This window comes from Cygnus atratus, chromosome 3 (assembly GCF_013377495.2).
Source record: "Cygnus atratus isolate AKBS03 ecotype Queensland, Australia chromosome 3, CAtr_DNAZoo_HiC_assembly, whole genome shotgun sequence".
In the NCBI taxonomy this organism is placed as follows: domain Eukaryota; kingdom Metazoa; phylum Chordata; class Aves; order Anseriformes; family Anatidae; genus Cygnus; species Cygnus atratus.
The window spans coordinates 93164317-93175079 of NC_066364.1; positions in this window are offsets into that span (position 1 = coordinate 93164317).

Sequence of the window (10763 nt, forward strand, 5' to 3'; positions counted from 1 at the left end):
GCAAGTTTTAACATGTGCAGTAACCCTCCCACTTTGTTTCCTCTTCTCATTACCATATGAAGAGTTGCATTAGATGCCCACAGGCATTTTGTAAATGCAAGGATTTTCAATTACCCATCCTCCTGACAAACATCATGTCTTCTTTGTACAGCAGGTTTAGATAAATGAATGGGAGCTTGTGTGTCATTGTTACTAGCAATGAATAACTGTAATAACTGTTCCTACCCTGCAAAATGCTGAGTACCATCCAACCATTCCCTCTCGAGTCAGCTCTGCTTTCCCTTCCCAAATATTGCTATATGTCTATGTCACCGGCTGTGGACAGGTATTTTTTAAACAGTAGTTTTGCGTTGTTTAGGATGTATTCCATCAGCATTGTTCCTACTTGTGCAAATGGAAAACCTAACTATGGAGCCAACAATATCTGAGGGATTAATATGATTTCTCATTAATGAGAACTCCGTAACCTTTGGTATGGGATATATTTAGCCTGTTTGTTCTCTCTTTTTTTTTTTTTCCTCCATGAAGTATATTCTGCAACATGCTGTGATTTCTGGCCTATTGATTAATGGGTCTTTCCACCACAAGCAATCTTAATCTTTCTTAATTGCCTTAATGGCTGCATGGCCTCTCTTTTATACTCTCTGCCCACTATGTTGTTGTTGCAAATGCTTTTGTATCTTAACTTCATGACTATACTAAGGACTTAAAGGAGGCTGGCTGTGAAGTCTATTGTTGCTCTTTCCATTCTTTCCATTCTTTAAATTTGTGTTTCAGGCTCCTAATTTATGTAGGTAATTTTTTTGGTGTAATTGTGTAAATGTGCATAAATTAAAAAACAATTGTCCAAAAGTCATCAATAAAGTAGTCCCCTTTTTTTTTTTTTTTTTTTTTACAAATTCATAGTATTGTTATTTTTTTAGCTCCAGAGAAGTGCAATGCAGACTAACAGATTTATGCAGCCTGCTACTCACATCTGAAATATTAAATTCTGTACCTAGTGTTCAAATATAGTTGTGTGAGTCTCCCTTGTAGAGACTGTGGAAGACTTGGGTAAGTCTGCCCTGGGAGTGTTTGCTACATAGAATAAAAGATAGGGAGGCCACAAGTAGATCACTCATTTGTCTGTGGTGTTTCCCAGGGCTTTATTTTGAAACAAAAGGGAAGATGAGACAAGTAGCTATTATTTTCTTATACAGGATACATCACTTGAATTGCATGATGTCTAGGTCAGTAGTGTTTGTTGTTCACTGTTTGTCTATCTCTTCTAAACAGAAAGCAGAAGGCAAAACAAGGAAATTATGAATTTATGATGCCCAGTCAGATTACTGACTTCATTGTCAACCTGTTCTTTCTTTACATGAAGTGAAATCCCAACAGAAGTATACAAGCCCTCTGTAATGACACTGTGGCCTGCCCATGCCAGGTATTTCTGCTCATTGGTTCGTGTGTGATATCTGATTTATAGGCATGGCAGCTCTCAGGATTTGGCACATGGGCTAAATGTTGTATCCACATAAGAGAATAATTGTAATGACATATATCACTAATGTCCTTAAGTTATCCTGGGCACAAAAATACTTGCCCACAACTTCTACCCAGGGCACAACTTTTTGAGAATATTTCCAGGCAAGAAGTAAAAAGTCAGGAAAGATTTCATCTACACAATGACAGTAGTTAAGTCCAAAGTTATTTATTTGCCCAACAATAAGTTATTCCCAGTTACTTCCAAATCTAGATCTAGTCTAGAGCCAACTGTGCAAAATCAAAGGCAAAACTGTGAAGGCAGCAACATCTATGGAAATAATTTCACTCCTCTCAGAAGGGAGAAGGTAATGCACAGTAATTGCAATACCCACAAACAGCAAATCTTTAAAACTGTCAGTAGTCCAGAAATGTGTCACTTAGACCACTGTAATTATGGGAGAAAAGGTGACATTCGGGGCTGGAAAAAGAAACATGCTTGTGGTAGAGTCTTTTTATGGGAAAATGTCACCTGTTTAAAAGCAGTTCAGAATTTTGGCAAGTTAGAAATAATCATGGCTGACATTACTTGGCAAAGAGCAGATGAAAAGATCAAAACTGGAAAACAGATAAAAGCAATCTGGCCCATGGTTCCATCTTTCAATTTACAATGGCAGCAGCAATGTCAAACACTCCAAATACTGACAACCAACATAGTATGAGCAGGTACAAAAGCAGAGGGAGAGTGCCCAGGGCCAATAACAAACAAATCATGCTGGCAGTTTGAAGAAGAGAGCAATGTGTTGCACCCAATTAGAAATATGTTTGCATACACATAAATAATATATTATTTGCTTAGTTTTGGTGGAAAAGTAAGTGTTAGCACATAAGATTTACTAAAATTTACTAGTATTTATTGCTGTTTGTCATACTTTCATCTATTGTGTATGTGTCACATAAACGGAAGCAAGCTTTGATCATGTGAAAAACAACTAAATCCTGGCATCATAAGGCCTGCCTAGTACAAGGGCGAAATTCAAGTTGGAAGTTTGGCTAAAAATCCTTGTTTCAGATTTCTATCTAAATAACAGTTTTTCATAGAGGTTTTCTGTACACTGTTTCCTAGAATACCTTTTCTTGATGATTTTTTTTGCGCAGGTTCAAGATAAATATTTTTAAGATTTTTGAGCCCCACAACTCCAGTATTTCACTTTGCATCATCTTCCAGGTTAAGCTCTGACCATTTAGTGCTGACACTGAAACAAGAAGTTCAGAGCACGGGTAGCCAACATCAGGAAAATGCAGTGATGAGGACTGACAATCAGATGGAAACCAAAAGGATGAGGTGTTTTAATGAGGTCTCACTTATGCTCCTATGGCTTTTGAACTCAGTCCTGGCATTTTGTTTTCAGATTCTCAGCAATGTCATTAGTGTTTGTTTGTTTGTTTGTTTTGTTTTGTTTTTCTGACACAGTACCAAGTTAGGACTTGATGCACAGACCCTCAGTTGACTCAGAGACTCTGTCTTTTGAATTTGCAGGTACTTTAATAGTTATTTACCAATAATGTGAAAGTAATCTTAAAGCCTGACTGCAGATGCCACACCGGTTCTGGCAGGGTGATAGTTTAGCTGCCTTTTTAGCTTGAGGTTTTTTTTAAACATTTGGAAACTCTTTCTGTAACAGAGTCCACTGGTCCACTATGGGAAGAATGGAAATGTGAATTCTGACTTACTTGTCTTTTATTTTTCCTGGACTATTGTAACCTTATTCTTGTTTTTAAGGAAGAAAAACATGAAGGGAACTTACTCACCCTACAAACAGATTCAGACAGCAGCTACAAAATGTAAAATGGTTGTTTAGGGCTACCATTACCTTTTTCTGTCAAATAGGAAAGGACCAGACCTATACAAAACATGCTGGGAAAAAAAGCCTCTGTGAAAAGGGAGCCCTGGCTGGCTGGGAGCTGGGATGCAGGAAATCAGGAGATTAAGGAATGTGTAGTGACCAGTGCTCATACTAAATCAGGCTGAAATATTCTTATTTTTAAAATTAATGGAATTTCAGAAAATAAAGAATCTATAAGTTTTGGCTAGCTATGGTCTTTGCATTAATTTGCCTTCCTGGGGCTTGGGGAAGGGCTGGCATTTTCTTTAACCACAGACCTCAGCACCATCTGATTGAGACTCTCAGCTGAATTTCCAGACACAGAACACAGCTCTCTCTTTATATTACAGTGAAAATTTTGACGTAGCCAGAGCAGTGCAAGCTTTTGATCTGTGGCCACTCTGGTGATGCAAAGGCTTGTCTGAAAGCTTTTCAAAAAGGCTCTTCTACAGAGGAAGCACACTTGTTAGGAGGGCCATAACTGCTGCAAAAATTGGATACTGATAGTAAATCCCTGGCCTTATTAAAGTCAATCGATATTTTACATAGATTTTATTGTGCCTTGGATTGCTAGAATCTCAGGCAACTGAAGTTTCACGTAACAATAGCATCTCTTTGCCAATCTATCTGCTTCATGAGCAATAGATAACAGTTCAAAAGTAATTGCAAAAAAAAAAAAAATGTTATCCATCAACCATAGCTGTGGTTACATTAAACACCTGTGAACATCTACTGAGCTGGGAAACCAGGAAGGGAAGGAAAGGGCTCCGTAACAGTAGAAAGAACACTTTAACACCATTGCAAACATGACACTTACTCAGCATCACTAGAGATCATCTTCCCTGAACTATTACTCCTCTCACGGGCACAGATTTACACATAAAGAGGGAAAGGGAGATAAATAAAGAAAAGCGATGTCGCCATGAGAACCAAGGGATTACAGACAATAGGAAGTCAACAGTAAAGTCTGGAACGAGAAACTGTGTATTATCAGTGCCTAAATAATTGATACAAACATACTAAAAATCATGCAACTTAGTCCACAACCTCAAGGTCTTACTATGGCATTTGTCTTGCTTCTTCTTGGTCTTTGCCTATGTCATGATTCCTAAAACATATATTTAAGTGCTGAATTTCACTAGTATGAAGAATCTCTTAGTAGATCCACTACTGGCATACATCTCAAGGAAGTGAAGGCACATGTTTGCAACAGGGCTTAAAGCTTTTGTCTTTAGACACATTCATCTTTTGTATGAAGCTCCAACTACGTTTGATGCTTGATGAATATAGTTACGGCAGCAGAACAAAACTGGAAGGGTGTGGAAGAAAAGTATTAATCAACAGTTGTGATAAGGGAAGTGCAGAATATTAACATGAGCTTGCTTGATATCTGTAGGAAGCCATTTGAAATGGAAATAATAAAAAAGACCTGGAACTACAACCCTACCAGAATCTGTGCCTGGATTGTCCACTTGAATATTATGCTGCATCCTCAGACCTAAAACAGCCAAAAGAACCCTTCCACTTCAGGAATCTTTCAAGTACGCTTGAGCCAGTGTAAGTGATAATAAGAAAGAGCTTTGTATCATAATCACGACATTGCACATCTTCAGAGCTGGAACATAGGAGACCTGAAGTTTTAGGTAATGTTGAAAGCCGTCAGTCTGATGTAAAAGTAAAACAGAGGATGTGGAACAAAAGCAGAGAAAAGTTTGTAGGAAGCTCTGGAACATAAAAAGAGATATGTTACCTTTAGCTTCCAGTTTGCATTAGCCTTATTCTATTTGCTGGCCATGCATTTCTGTTATTGTAACCTTTTCTTGTCCAACTCCTCCCTTGCTCAAATCTGTATAAAGGCTGTCATTAAAAGCTCCAGTTCAGCAGGGTACACGGATGCACACACGGCTTTCACTACCAGTCATCCGCTTGATTTCTGTGAAGCTATCTAGGTGCTTGCACTCAAGTGTATTCTTAAAAACATTCTGAATTGACCCCCAGTCAATTTTCTTTCTCCTTCTAACCCACGTCACAGACATTTTTTTAGTCTTTCCTTTAGATCCCTGTCTCTTGCCATATGCCCTTTAAACACATCATCCCCATCGGTAGCGCACTAAAATCTCTACATACTCACACACTAGCATTTCTTCTCTCATTTTCTTTTGCTTTTTCTCCCTGAGTCCACTCTCTTCCTTAATGTCATACTGCTCCTTTGACTTGTTTCTCCTCCTCTGGACCTTAAGTAGCATGTGATTTTTTTTTTCTACTTTAGAAACAGCACCCCTGGCCTCTGCCTTCACTCAAGTAACCTTTGAGCCTTGTTTGTCCATCATTATTATTTTCCACACTCCAGTTCTTCATAAAAAGGGAAGAAGAAGGAGGAACAACACGATGCATGAGTGTATCAGGAGAGCTGAGACTCTTCAGAAAATTAAATTATAATTAAATGGTATTAACTTAGAATAAGTTAATAATAAGTTAATAATAAGTTAAGTTATTTTATAAGTTAATAATAAGTTAAATTAAGTTAATAATAAGTTTAGTGTACTCAAATCATAAGTATTTTTCAGGGTCTATTTAAAATTATGCTTTGATAACTTAGCAAGATAACAAATAGCAGCCCACTTGTGAATAACAGAATCCATGCTCTGCACTGTCTGACTCCAAGAGCTGGAGTCCCAGGCCTCCTCAGAATGCATCCCAAAACCATAGAAAAGCTCACGTGCCAGCAAATGAAGCAAAAACATGTGAAAGAAGAGAGAACAGAGGTTCTTCAAGACAGGGTTCTTTCATTTCTGGCTGCGTGAAGACTCTGCCTGAGGGTATGTCTGCACTGAACACCACCGTGCTGTGGAGCTTAACTTCTGGAAGCAGTCCAGCCCCAGAAGGTCAAAGTCCGAAGTAGGTAAGATCACTGTACTTCTCAGTTAGATTCTGTGCTGTACACAAGCTGACCGATTTAAAGCTAGGTGCAACATCTATATGCCCTGTAGAGTAGCCATACACTGTTGAGGGGCGAATATTTTTGATCTGGTAGAGGGAATAGTCATTGGGTACAAGGACAGTAAATAAACATTTTTTCCCTTTCTGGCAATTTATGCATTGCACAGAAAGAGAGCATTGCAATGTTTTTAAAGATAAATAAATGGAGTAAAGAAGGGCATCACTGCTCTCCTGTGATCCATTAGGCGTTTGCTAGATTCATTTAAATCTCTGTATCTGTTAGAAAAAGGAAGGATCTAGAAGTGATATAGCCCATTCAGATGACTACCTGTGCTTACCCAGGAACCCACACAGGACTTCACAAGAGGACATTCCAGTTAGCCAAAGTATTCTTGTGTGTATTCTTATTCTGACTGCATCCCCCATTTGATGACTGCAAGATTTTATACCCCAAAATTTCTGATCATTTATATCAAAAATTTGCAATATTAAATTTACAGGAAATAACCTCCTGGAGAAATGACTTGCTCTGGAGTCTAACTACGCTTGCTAATTTGTGTACCAGCTGCATAAACTGCACAGAGTGGAGCTCAATGAAGGCTAATTTCTCTTGCCAAAAAAGCATGGATGCTTACTGACCGCCTTTCTAGCCCATAAAAGATTCTTCAGAAATGTCAGCCTAATCCTTTAAACAATATTTCACAAAAAAAAAAAAGAAAGAAAAAAAGAAAGAAAAAAAAAAGCTCTGAGCTTTTTACTTTCAGCAGGACAGAATAATGTGTTGTGTGAAAACCATATACCCATATACTAAATCTGTAAATCTGTCCATCTATCTTCCCTGCAAAATATTTGCTCATCATGCTGCTAAAGGGCATGAACATATTTTAGAATATAAATTATGATTTAGCAATGACAAATGTTAATATTAAAACACATATCATGACTCTTAGATTAATCTTTTCTGATATACTCAATACCCAAGATAAATAACTAATCCACAGAGAACAGGAGGTGGACTCAACAACTGAGCAACATTGCAGTTTTAGGACATACTGTAGAGGACACAGGGAAATGCAATCTCATAGATTTCGTAATAATATTATATTAGTATATTAGTGAGAAAAAAAAAAAAAAAAAAACAATTTATAAGCCAGAAAAAAAAAAGAAAAAAAGTATAAAAAAACATGCTGAAATTTTTTCGTAAGCCCTACAGATGTGCAGCACTAATTCCTGCAATTATCAACATGTGCTTGGAAAGTTACACTTCACAACCATGTAGTTTTATCCTTCAGAGAATAACAAAAGTAGACACTATTGTGTAAACTGTATTTCATTCTGCGGTTTGTTTAGCAAAACATAGGCATTGTTTAAATTTGATACGTATTTCCTACTGATGAATTACTCTCCAAGAAGAGGTGGTCAATCACAGAACAAATGGAGCCTAATAATCATTAATCACAGGTGCAAATTCACTGCATAATTCCTAAAACAAAAGATTTGGCAAGAGTTTCTAAAAATTTTATACTATTTTTATGACAGCATGTTGGAAAAGCAGGAAAACAATGGAAACAGTGCTACAGACAGTCATTTATCTCAAAGGAATTTTTATTATTACTGGATCTTATATTTTTATGCAAATGAGAAAAGATTACAATGAACAAATCATCTACGATATAATATATATCAAGCAATATGAATATGCCAAATTATTCAAATTGATACACATATGCATACTCCCATACAGAAATTGCATTTATACACACACACTTTTATGCTCATGTCCAAACATAAATATTGTAGGCATTCATCAATACAGCTGTGCATATACATACATTAGAGAGAGAAGCACATTTACACATGTAACCTGTGAACAATTCCAAGGAGCAAACTTGTCTTGAAAACAATCCATCTGAAAGATATTTTCCAAATATAATACTGTAATGCCCCTATCCTGTATAAATGAAAACATACATTGAGCAACACAGCTGAAGTGTCATTTTTCTTCACTTTTTTACCCATCTCAACCAAGTATCTTTTTTAGGCTGTGATCTATTTAATAAATATGGGAAGTTTTTCTCTTGCCTCAGCCACATCTACATGCAGGAAAACAAAGCTAATTTAATTTGTCAGTAATGATCTGTAGTCAAATTATTTCATGAACTGTTCAGTTATATTTTACAAGTATTTTTCAACAGTCTCTCAAAAACATTAAAACAGAAGAGACAAGATATATATTTTAAGATTTTACTGATTTTTTTTTGCAAATTGTTATTCACAGGCTACATTAAAATTATTCATTTAGCTGAAAATAGTTGAAGTTATTTGAGTAATAAACAGCCCTTTATAGAAAAATATCCTGAACTTTAAAAAAAATAAAAACATTTTGCCTCATTAAAAATCACCCTTCTAATGACTGCTTTCAGTAGTACTAAAATATAAAATGAGACCTAAGAAAACTTATGAAGTTGCCTGCAACATTCTTTATAATTATCAAGTGGTTCAAGTGAAATGTTATGTTAGCTGTAATATAATATCTATTCCAGCTATGTAACAGGTTTTTCTCTCAAGTAAGCAAACAGAATTCATTATCTACATCAACAAGAATAAACCTAGATCCTAAATTTTAAAGATGCCATAAGGAGGTTACATGTTTCTTGAATGACTGACTTTCTAAAAATACTGATACACTGTTTATATTCTTCAGGAGCAAAAAGAGAGCATTTATGTACAAACAGATGTCTTCCTAAAAAAAGAAGGGTTTCTAGTACTTAGCATATCTATAGTTCAGCACAGTTTTAACCTTAACTGCTATTTCCTTCCTTAGGTATCTGTATATGGAAAACAGATTAAAGCAGACAGAAGATAATGGAACCAATTCTTTAATGTAGCAGGATTGGGCCCAATGCGTTGTTAGCTTGAAGAAGAAGAAGCTATTTCTCATGTTCCTGTTAATATGGACATTTCTTCAGCTTTGAATAAAAGATGTTGTCTTTAAGGAATTTCTGAGACTAGTATTTTCCAATTATTTTTTTCTCAAATGGACACAGAAACTATTGGATTGCCAAAGTAGAATGAGACAGAAAACTAAATTTTGTGCATAGGCCAAACCTGGAAAGGACAGACATTAGGCTGTGGAAATTCTGATCTCTAAAAACTGTCTGTGTGTACTTGTTGACATTAACCTGCACAAAACCTGTGGAAGAAAATATATTGAAGGGGGGACCTACGTCCTTACCTCAAACCACCTTACACTGCAAAACAAATAGAAGACAACACAGAGGAGCAGCATCATAGCAGGTGAAACAAGAGCAGATTAAATTGTACTCTCTCGCAAGCTTTGCCATGCAAGCACATTTTCTGAGCAGCAGGTTTGCAAACAATTCTGCTCATCGGCTTGCTTGTTTCTGTGTGTGACACACTTGCAGGAGTCAAAATCACTGTCTGTGCTGAGTGACCAATGTGTGAGATAGTTAAACAGCAAAACTGAGCCATCAGACTCTTTAATGCAAGCCTTGGCTTTATGTTTATTGTAATGAAATAAAATGGAAACTGTACCACAGCATTTTTAATCACTTGAAATTATCATCCATCTTCATCACAGAAATAGCACAATAGATAATTGATCTTCTGAATCAAAACAGCACAACCCCCAGCAGTATGTTTGTGCTAATTCATGAGAGCTTTTTTAATGAATTTGGGAAGCTATCTATATACCTACACAAAGGTCTTATTTTATTATTAACTACAGTAATTTCATACTGGAACCCTAATATTAGAGTGCAATTTAATTGAAACTGTTGAACTTTTGAACTGTTAACAATACAAATAACGCAATAATAATGAAGAATCCAAACACTTAGCAGCAGCAGCAAACTAATAATCAGCAACTCTTTTATGTCAAATAAGCTTCCAGGGGAATGAATAATTCCTCGTCTCTCACAGTAACACCATCAATATTTCAAGACATTTCCACTCGGCGGAAACATGCTGGCATGTATTTGAGCCCTAAATCCAGGCGGGCTTCTTCTCAGGGCAAAGGCATGTCCCAAGGTGCCCCCAAAGGCTTCCTGCCCCCCACCCCTGGTGCACAAAGGCACAGGTCTCCAGCCCCGTTGGGAGGTGAGCAAACAGCAAATGTCTCCAGTGTGCTCCTGCTGCCAGAGGGGTTCCCTCGCGCGGAGCCACCACGCAGAGAGGTTTAGCGAGCCGGGCCTTGCTGCTACACCTGTATCAACAACAATGCAAGCGCCATTATCTTACCTTAATGAACTTAATCTTTAATTTCACAGCTTGGCCCTGGTGCTCAGGCTCCTAACAAAGGAGCTGAACTGTTTTAGTCCATATGACCACCCTTCCTCCAACAGCTGTGGAAACTTTAGCCATGACAAGGATTTTTGCCCCTTGTGAAACTGTCAAAAGCAATAAATATTTTTCTTTTTTTCCATCATTAGACTCTCCTAAGAATGCCTCCCC